Source organism: Onychostoma macrolepis, chromosome 12 (assembly GCF_012432095.1).
Source record: "Onychostoma macrolepis isolate SWU-2019 chromosome 12, ASM1243209v1, whole genome shotgun sequence".
In the NCBI taxonomy this organism is placed as follows: Eukaryota; Metazoa; Chordata; class Actinopteri; order Cypriniformes; family Cyprinidae; genus Onychostoma; species Onychostoma macrolepis.
In genome coordinates this window covers 16,210,760-16,221,759 of record NC_081166.1, presented here as the reverse complement: position 1 = coordinate 16,221,759, position 11,000 = coordinate 16,210,760, and the positions used below count along the sequence as shown (strand labels likewise).

The following is an 11,000-nucleotide window of genomic DNA, read 5'->3' as shown; positions in this document are numbered from 1 at the left end:
TTGGAGCTAAAACACATTTTAGGGTGCAAAACCTGCCGCTACTCACCTGCCATGTCATTTTCCACACCGTGTCCGGTTAAACCCTGCCCAAGTTTTCCTCAGAAGGCCACCGTGGTGCTGGGGGTAACCGTATTTCATTCAGCTCCCTGACAGAAAATCTGGGCCATGTGCACAGCCTTGATGTTGCACAACAAAACCCATTATGTGCGTTTCTGAAAATTGCGCATACATACTTGTGGGAAAATGAACGATGTTCTAAAAGAGGCTATAAAAATTACGCCAGACACTCAAGCCTATTACACCGGTCAGAGTGTGTAGGAGGAGACAATGAATGTTTCAATCTGCGTTGCAGGAAAATATCAATTTAATGAAGGTCATTTTAAAGCTGGTGCCAGTGCGAGGAGCTTTGATAAATGGAGCGGCAGAGAATTTTTTGCCGTGTCAGGGAAGAGGAACACGGCAGCCATAAGTCTGTATTACACTTTGCACATTCACCTGAGAGAGAGACAGCAACAAATCACTCGTGCATTCTGAAAAAGAGCTAGGAAATATAACACCATTTAGCAAGTTAGACAGTGGAACATGGGCGAGATGGGTGGGCAGAGGACACAAATCAACTGAGGCGGCTGCTCATCCTTAGTGATTTGCTGAGGAATTGTATTGCTATGGTGGCTGAGAGCTTTGATGAACTGGATCTTATAGCCCAGAGTAAGAAAAGCGATCATGTAACAAATGTAGTGCCAGTAGATGTCCCCAGCACACTGAGAAAATGCACAATGTAGATGTACTAGCTTCAAACTAAATATATCAAGGTTCTTTTTTTGTTTTCACTTCCATATTCAAGCAGCGCAGTCTATCACTGAGGGAGATTTTTGATGACATCCCTGATCGTGTGGCACAGTGCTGTGGAGGTTGTCCTCGGGAGTGTTTTTAACTGTACTGCGGTGTTTTCACACTCATATTTTTCCATGTTTGCCAGAAATCTCTTTTGAATGCATTCATTTCCTCTTCTTTTAGAATTATTTGTGCCATTTTCATGGAAAATTAACCTGGATGTTGCCAGTTTTGAATCTTCGTGACCACCTGCATCTGCTCGCATCCACCTGATCAATATTCTGCTGGGAGACCAGGTGGGTTATTTGGGTTCTTTTGATGGCAAACAAATGAAACTTACAATACCGGATCGATGCAGGATCAGGTGATGATTGCTGTGATCTTCCCGGATTCAGTATTTTTCTGGGTCATCTATTGTGGCATCCACAGAGAATACCCTCCGTCCTGCTGAGTTCAATCATTTCTGCTTGCGGAGGTTCATGTGAGGGTAATAGAGCAAGTTATTGCTTCAGTGCAGGGTTAAAAGACAATAGAACTAATAGCAACACTCACTATATTTCATTTGGGCCTATCCAATAATCTGATTTGTATTTGGAATCCCTTTAATAGTTTTTCATTAGAACAAAATTCCATACACTCCAGCTTCTCTCCACTTTGCTGCTAATATTAACCATTGGAAAAATAATAGTTTGAGGAGCAGGGAAGAAAAGCCTGTTGATAGCTTTACCAAGGAAGCTGATGTTAAAGAGACAGTTCAACCAAAAATGAAAATTCTGTCATTATTTACTCACTCTCATGTCATTCCAAACCTGTATGACTGTCTTCTGTAGAACACAAAAGAAGATATTTTGAAAGATTTATTTATTTATTTTTCTCCAGGGATCCAGTGTTGTTCTGACCTCCAGCATTCTTCAGAATATCTTCTTTTATGTTTTACATAAAGAAAGGCATGAGTGTGAGTAAATTAATTTTCATCACTTACAGTTTCAGATGGATAAATGGATAATTTTACATTTTTATATCTAAAAAAGAGAAAGCAGCATAAAAAAAAAAACAGGTTTAAATCCTACAAGTAATTTTAAACAACACAACATTATAATGTTCAGTATGAAAAATGGTTAATTTGTAATAGTATTCATGTTGTTAACGATCCACTTTTAGTGAGAGTTGACTAGATGACTGCAAAATATAATAATTTAGGTCACGCTTTATTTTAAGGTCAAATTCTCGTTTTTAACAAACCATTAACTATGACTTTTGCCTCAAAAAAACTCCTAATTGGCTGCTTATTAATAGTTAGGAAGGTAGTTGTTAATTTTAGATATTTGGTAGGTTTAGGGATGTAGAATATGGTCATACAGAATATGTGCTTTATATTTACTAATAAACAGGCAATATGGTAAAAATAGGCATGCTAATAAGCAACTAGTTAATAGTGAGAATTGGTCACTATACTAAAGTGTTAATGTAATCTAAATGTAAAATCAGTAGGAGACTAGAAATATTTAATTACATATCTTGTTTTTGGACTAAATGTATTCAGTATGGACTGATATGATACTGATATATTGTGCATCTCTAGTAAATAACATGTCAAGATTTATGCCACAGAATTCAAATTGTGCTGGTGAGGAAGGCTTCATGTGAGGGAAATAAACACTTCAGCTTCTTGTGTAGTCATGTTTTGCAGATAAGTTGTAACTGTGTTAATTGCATTCTCTCTCATTTTGCCAGTGCAATCTTTTTAGCAATCGTGTGAGAAATGTAATAAGCAATCCATTACTTTTTTCCCCTAATAGATTATTGGATTCATACATGATTTATCTGAAGTTATAAAGCATAACTCTGTTTTCGACTGTGCTTTCTGCATTGCATTGCTCATAGTGTTGCAGTGGTTATAGTCTACAGTTTTAAATCACAATCCCTATACTAGGAGTCCACTGCGATCATCCCAGTGATGAAGGTCAGAGGACTTCTTTACCTCATTATTGTTTATCTCCCCCTGGAAGTTTCAGTCCAGAAGAATCCGTAGCATCCTCCACTACACTTAAGACCGACCGCAATGCCCCCTTCTGTGCGCTAACACTGTTGAACATACAGAGGAAAGTGGTATCATTTGTCTTCTGCTTAAAGGCAGTGGCTCCGTAGACAAGGCTGCCAGAGTTAGAGCTGATGGAAGTGCACTTCTCTAAAGTTTTGCCATATAAGTCTCTCCACAGCATGCTGCTTTTAAAATATTAATAGTAATATCCACTGGTTATTTTTTAAATTTCTGTGTCTGTCGATAAAACATTTTATTAGGGAACATCAGTGCGCCAGGCTCTCTCTGTTGGCCCAAACACACAGTGTTACTTTCGAATAAAAGGCAGAGTCTCTTAAAAAAGCAGAGCTTGGTTTCTCAAAGCATTAAGTTAGTAGCAAGTGCAATGGGCTTCAAAGGTCTGAGACCACATTCAAAAACCTGGGATTCAAAATCACATTTAAACCTGGAAATGAACAGAACTTCTGCACTATTTCTAGGCCACTGATCAAATAGCCAAATTCTGAAATGCATGTTAGATTTTCAAATACATTTTTCACTCAAATGTTTATGCTGGAGTGATATTTTATAATAAAGTGGTAGTCTAAGACTTTTTAAATACACGTTTTCACTTTACATTTTTATGCAGAAATTTACATTGGTGTGTAGAATAGACGTATTCACTAGGGGTCCTAGACTTATTTCAACTCATATTTTATTCAGAAATTATAATTTATAATGAAAAAAATATTTAATTAAAAGATGGAAAAAAAGAAGCATTCACTAGTGGTCTAACTTTTTTTTTTTTTTTTTTTTTTACTTTACATTTCTATGCAGAAATGTACTTATGCAGAGTAGAAACATTCACTGGTGGTTTTAGACTTCTTTTTACTTTTAAAATACATTTTCACTCACATTTTTATGCAGAAATGATCATTTATAATGAAAAATTTTAAATTAAATTAGAAAAAGAAGTTTTCTCGGTAACACTTTAGTATACACTGAAAAAAATAAGAAGTTAAATTTGCTTAATTTTTATTTTGCAAGTTTTTGCGAGTATTTTTTAAGTAAAATTTAAATAAGGAATTAAGTCAAATCTACTTAACTAAGTTATCTAAAATTAGTAAAGGAAATAAGTAAATTTAACGTGGCCAGGTAGAGTTTGATGAGTAATTTCTACTTAATTATTTTAAGTGGTTAAGTTACAAGCACGCATGTAAGCAAGTAGACTGCTCGTTATTCATTTTAAGGTAATATGTTGACTCAATATAGTTATTAACTGAATGAACACAGAGACCTGAATACTTGGCACATGATACACAATGACGGTGACAATCAGTGAATAGTGTTTGAGTATGAATGGGTCATTCTGAGTAAAAAATTAACTCCAGATGTCACAAAACAGCAAGTTATTTAACCTAACAACAAAAGCAACCACAAAACAGTGTAAATACATCTCGAAAACAGCAAAAAAACAACAACAAAAAAAAAACATATTAATTATTCATGCCCAAGTGCATGATGGGAACAGCGGGATCATGACGTTGATATTTATTTGTACAAGCTTTAAATTCTACAAGCTTAAATTGAGTACTGATATTGAATTTACTCTTTTATTTAAATTCTTGCTTGAACTAAATTATTTAATGTAGAAATTACATTTGTTTTTCTGTAGTATTTACTTCACCACAAAATCATTTTTATCAGTGTAGGGAACACACATTCACTATTAACTACAACTTTTTCCTCAATAAACTCCTAATTTGCTTCTTATTAATAGTTAGTAAGGTAGTTGTTAAGTTTAGGTATTGGATAGGATAGGGATGCAGAATAAAGTCATGTAGAATAAGGCATTGATAATTAATAAACTAATAAATGGCTAATATTCTAGTAATATGCATGCTAATAAGCAACTAGTTAAGAGACCCTAAAATAAAATGTTACCGTATTCTCCAGTGCTTTCAGAATTTTGTAACCCACTGTAAGTAGTAACTAATTTCTATGGCACATTTCCCAAGAGCTTTGTGTAAAATGTAAATGGAATTTGTGAAAACGACTTGCAAATTCATTGCTTGGATATTTCTCTGTTCTTGTCCAGTTCGTCAGAGACAAGGTACCTAAAATAGCCTATACTGATTGTTTCAAGGCCAGTGTAGGCCTACATTATATTAAAGAAAAAGGAAAGAGTTGATGAAACGTAATAGTCGGTGCATGTTACGTAATAGGCCTGAATTTACATAACACACAATATAATGAAATGTTATCTAGGCCTGTTGTGATAAGCTTAACTAACTATTTGCATTTGTGGTATGTTATTTTCTTAAGAATTAATTGAATATCTTTAATGTAATATGATAATTAATGTTTATTATGTTGCATAATGGCAGTCACAAACAAATCATTGTTGTAAGTCTATTCTGTGCATGTGTTAAGTTTCTAACTAAAGGAGCACAACTTTAAGCTGCCGAGCCACTTATAAAGATCCACATTGCATGTAATCACATTTGTCTTGCCACTTTCATTCATTTTATTGTTGAACATTTAAACACAGTCTTTCCAAAGCCCAAATTATTTCTTTTTTGAAATGGACCATGGCCTCATCTAAAAATCATCTTTATAGTTCTACTCAAGAAAGAAAGTCACCTACATCTTAGATGGCGTGAGGGTGAGTGAACTATTACTTTAAGGTACAGTAACATTTGACAAGATGTTTGGCAGACAAAAAAGGTCCATGGTATATTGGTAATAGTGTAGCAATGCATAAAGCACCATTCACACAGAAGTCACATTCAAATTAGGCGATTGTCTATTGGTAAACATGGCAAATCTGCAAAAAACTTGCGATATTTGCATTGGGAAATCTTTTGCCCTCTGATTCGTAATAGAATTAAAACAACGGTAAATGTGACCGCACAATATTTAACACTTTGACCGTTTTCATAAAGCTGCATATAACACTGGCCGGCAGACCATCTTACAAAATTATAAAAGGAATTCAAAGGCTATTTGCAGCTCTTAATGGCTGTATAGTCATTGATTTCTGATTGACTGAAAATTTAATACATCTCCATGGCATGGTTCCTCATAAATTTTCAAGCAAAGGAGTCTTCATTCCTGCATAAGCCATACATTTAAAACCTTCATGCCTCCTTCATGGCTGAGCCATTTCTCTTTGACACCATCCCACAAAGGTGCCGTATTGATCATCGCATCACTTTCTGACTGTTTCAGCTATGATAGCAAAGACCTAAATTGATCCTAAGAACTGCCTTAAATTTCAACCATTTTAGCTTTTAGATGTGCTTTTTTTTTCACTTCATATCTGAAGCAGTTTTGTATTGCACCATGTCATATTATACTTTATGGAAAGCAGTTAACAAAGACAAATTACCCCAGAAGTTGTGAGCTTATACCTCCATTGCGTCAGATGTCTCTGCGAAGATTGCATCTTAATATAGAAATAGAGGCTACTGAGTAACTTAAGTAAGGTATCTTGTTGTTATAAAGTTTGGTGTATTCTGTGATTGCTGGCAGTTGATGTTTGTTTTCTCATTTTTCTATAATGGTTTGTATGGCTTGCTATGCAGAATAAAATGAGTATGAAACGAGTCTTATGGTTGAACAGTATCATCCCACTCTTAATGAAAGAGACCTGTATCATCTTGTTCCGTAATTTTCAAACACCAGTAATTGTTTATTGCATTGTATAAAAATGTATGAAAGGCTCTGTAATGTGCTCATTCAAAGAAAAATGGGTGTTGTGAAAAACAAAACAAAACCATATTAAATACTAATGTCCAAAAATGTCCAAAAGCTTTTTTCTGAAAGTTAGCAAGTTAGTAAAACTCTGGTGTGTTTTAGGTTAGTTTTAGGCATTTTGTGATTGCAGCTATTTCAAATGACAAGTTTTTTTTTTAATATCTAGGATGAAAATCAAACAAATAGACAGAAAAGTTAATTTGTCACAAAGACAATGAACGAAATGTATTAGAATAGTGCAGGAAGCCTCCAGCACATACAACATGGCAAAGTAGCTATTCTGCCCTTTTATTTGGGTTCAGTAATATTTTCATTGTGCAAGGTTTGGTGCCAAAAAACATTTCTTGTAATACGAAGCCCCGCAGGGTGCTCTATTTCCAGAGCACCATCTTCCATTTACATTTTCTAGGATTTTTTTTTTTTTTTTTAAGACTTGAGATAAATATTTTTGTGAACATATTTATTTGTCTTGTATTTTCATGCTTCATTTGCCAATTGAAACTAATAGGCTTAAACATGCATTACATTATTTGAAAAAATTGCCTGACAGAGTGAGGCAAACTATGCCTTATTCATACAGTTTTTCAAACTGCAAAATTTAATCAAATTTAATGTGAATCACTATTGAAAATGTAAAAAAGTAAAAAATGAATCTATAGTTGCATTAAGCTAATGAGATTTTGGGGGTGGGTGGATTTTAGAGTTTACACTGCATAAAATGGGCTTCATTTTCTTTACACAGTAACACAATTTATACAGTTTATACAGAAATTCTCCCTTTTGCACCTCACACTTGTAAATAAGCAACATAAGCAATGTCATATTTGTAACAAGACCCGCTTTTCTTTAAGCTGTCTGTCTCATGTTTGTTGGAACACAAAATTAGCTGTTGTTGATTGGTTATAAAGCTGTAATACATGAATATGTCTGGCGTCTAGCTAAAGGAATCCGTGTTAATGCAAATTCAGAGGCTATGCTGAAGGATAAGAAGGCTAGCTGACAGTTCTGTCAGGCTCAAAATGTACTTCAGCAGAACCTGCTGCCTTGTGGATTGCATTAAAAATATAAAGTCTTATGAGAAACCTGAGGCGACTCTGTGAGCGGATTTATGGCACTGACTTGACAAATCTGAGATGGCCATTTTGACGTGAGAAGTTGTCTATTTTCCAGCGGTGCAGTCGTGCTATCAGCTCCTTTGTGTCTGTGACAGGCTCTGAGGAACACTGAGAAGAAAAGTCTCATCATCACAGGAATAGAGAGCAGGCACATTTGCTGCCATTGAAATGACATTCTGCTCTCAGATATCTGTTACACAGTGTGACACTGAAATTAATCCAGAAAAATGTGATGATGTGTGGAAAAAAAGGGCTGACTCATATTTCTATGTTTGATAAAAGAAGCATAACCGGATTAGGAGGACAGATATACATAGCACTATGTTTGGGTGAAGTGAAGGAAATTTCATGATTTATGCTTTCATGGGTCTATACCTAAGCTAAAAACAACCACAAAACCAAATCCTGCTTTCGAAGCATGATTCACATGTTTTCAATGCAAATTTATACAAAATAAACAGCATGATTAAATAGGCAGCCAATGCAAAACACAAAAACGTAGTTATTTTTGATTTCAATGACAATGATCCATGAATTCCTTTATTGATGACTTTAAGAGGTGCCCATAATCCACTATAGTCTGAATCGTTGATTGACAGATTGACTATTTTGACATTGAGTCTTTTCCTGTTCTCTCTGCATGAGTGTTAAAATCAATAGTGCTTTATCAAACCGAGTCAGAGAGCTTTGTTGGATTATTCTTTGTTGAAGGAATGGACATGTGTCTTGCTTTGGAGGAGTCTGATGTCTTACAGCTTCGGCACTTAAACTATGATTGCTCTATCGATCTTTGATTGAACTATTCATGCTGAAAGATATATATTTATTTCTTTTGAATATAGTTTTGGAGTTTAAAATTTTGAAATGATAAAATGAGTAACTATCAGGATTTGACACTGGAATGTAGCGCTACTGAATCTGACTGGAGACAGTGTGTGTACCATGTGCCATTGAAAAATTATTGTTGTTAATAAAATAAAAACAAAACAACCTACAAGGCACACTCTCAGAAATAAAGGTACAAAAGCTGTCACTGGGGCGGTACCTTTTCAAAAGGTACATGTTTGTACCTAAAGGGTCCATTTTGGTACCTTAAAGGTACATATTAGTACTTAAAGTGTACATATTTTAACCTAATAGGAACAAAAGTGTACCTTTTGAAAAGGTACCGCCCCAGTGACAGGTTTTGTACCTTTACATAGCTTTTTGTGACATTTAAAAAAAAAAATATCTTGCTTAATACCTCATTCCAACTTTAATAATTTAACATTTAGGTAGCATTTAGGGATGCAACAATGTTGTTATCTGGATCTGTGATAATGACAGTATTATTTGTGCTTTTTTTTTTTTTTTTTTAAATATATAAAGCATTTACAGTTGCATGCCTTAGGGTTCCTGATATATACTGGTGGTTGACCGATATTGTTTTTTTGACAGCTGATGCCAATACCGATATCTTGGAAAGCAGGGTGGGCGATATGATTGAGCAAGAGGGAGAATGTGAGCACTGTGTCAAAATAAAAAGTCTTGTCGCGCCGTCAAAATAAATGCATTGCACCAAACAGAAAAACTTATCGGTCGATGCCGATATTTGAAAAATGCCAAATATCATCCAGTATATTGGCCTTGGCGATATATCGGTCGACCACTAATATATACTATTATACTACGGGGCCGTTGAATGCTTGAATCTGATTGGCTGACGAACGTTCTAAGGTGTGCAATTATTTTCAGGGAAACGCACGGTGAATGTAGTTCCAGGCAGCTCTTGACCGCATTACGTGACCATATCACTTCGCCAAATGATTTCTGTTATTTCAAAGGTCTTACAACAGCAAAATAACCAAAACCCACAACGACACCGGCCGAGGTAACAACAACGGCGCTGTTCGTGAACAAAAGGAAGTTTCACTATAACTAGAGACATTGCTGCCGAACACTATTGAGAGAAGCACAGAGGTAATCTCTCTCTCTCTCTCTCTCTCTCTCATAACTTAGTTATTAACTGTATTAACTGCATTAGTCTGCTATCAATGGCTCAAGCCTCCATTACTAGGTTTAAAATGACGTTTTGGAATTAGCAACAGAGGCGTTGGATGAGATGCGGAAGAAATAATCCTACTCACAATAGCGATTTAAGTAGAAATACTGGACGAATGCCTTGAAATATATCATCTGATCGATTTCTTGAGGTGTGGCAACCGTAGTATAAGTGGAATAATTGATGACGGGCCGTTGGATTATTAGAAAAATAATGCACACCTGAGGTGTAATGGCCACTCCGCTTCGCGTTGTGACCGCATCACCACCTCGGGTGTGCATTATTTTTCTAATAATCCAACGGCCCGTCATCAATTATTCCTTTCTTAATTAGCTGATGACATGTCAACGTAATCGGCGTTGTTTACATTCAGCATACACGCGCTTTCTACTGAACGTAAACGCTGATTACATTATGGGATACTCTCCAAAATAGCGGAAGACAGTAACTCGGGGAGAAGAATTGCTGAATAAATTGTTATTGTTTTCTTTGCACACAAAAAGTATTCTCTAGCTTCCTAAAAGTACGATTGAACCCCTGATGTCACATGGACTATTTTAACTATTTTAAGTCCTTGCTACATTTCTGTGCATTGATCGTGATTTGTGTTCCTAAGATGAACGACACGAGGGTGAGTAATTAATGATAGAATTTTCATTTTTGGATGACCTAAAACAAAAAAGCTTAAATCCACATAAAAAAAAGTTAAAACAGCACGGCTGCATTGTGTTTTTATATCACTTTTGCATTTGTTAACACTATTGGGTAGGTTTAGAATTGGGCTTGGTGCAGGGGATATTTTCAACACAATAGAGCATTAACTTTTAGCGACACTCCTCGGATATTTGAATTATGAACCACCACAATACGTGCCTGAAGCAAGTAATACAAACACAGCAATACATGCCTATATCAACATAACAAAAACTTGCCAGGGTCACGTATTGAACCCGCGTTTTTAGCGCCACTCACTGGACGTTTCACTTTGAAACTGCCGCAAAATGTGCAGTAAGGTACGTAATAACAGTGTTTCAGAAATGTATTTAGAAGCACGTATTTCGAATGAGCCTGTGTTGGGTATATGGCAGAATTATAAAATTGGTACATCCCCAATATGCCTTATCCACTTCATAAATCTTGTATGGTAAAGTTAAACAAACAGTAGGCTACTTACTGGTGCTAGTGTATGTAATTGTGCTGATAATGCATAACAAATCATTTCCTCTGCATG

At 35.5% G+C, this 11,000-nt stretch overlaps 1 long non-coding RNA gene across 1 annotated transcript; it reads right to left on the bottom strand.

Annotated features, from left to right (window-relative positions):
- Positions 1-355: 355 nt before the first annotated feature.
- Positions 356-2,936, bottom strand: LOC131551499 (uncharacterized). The gene is made up of 3 exons (XR_009273783.1): positions 2,816-2,936; positions 1,175-1,297; positions 356-495 (listed from the first exon to the last, which is right to left on the bottom strand). It is a non-coding gene; the product is annotated as an uncharacterized LOC131551499 (long non-coding RNA).
- Between the last annotated feature and the right edge of the window lie 8,064 nt (positions 2,937-11,000).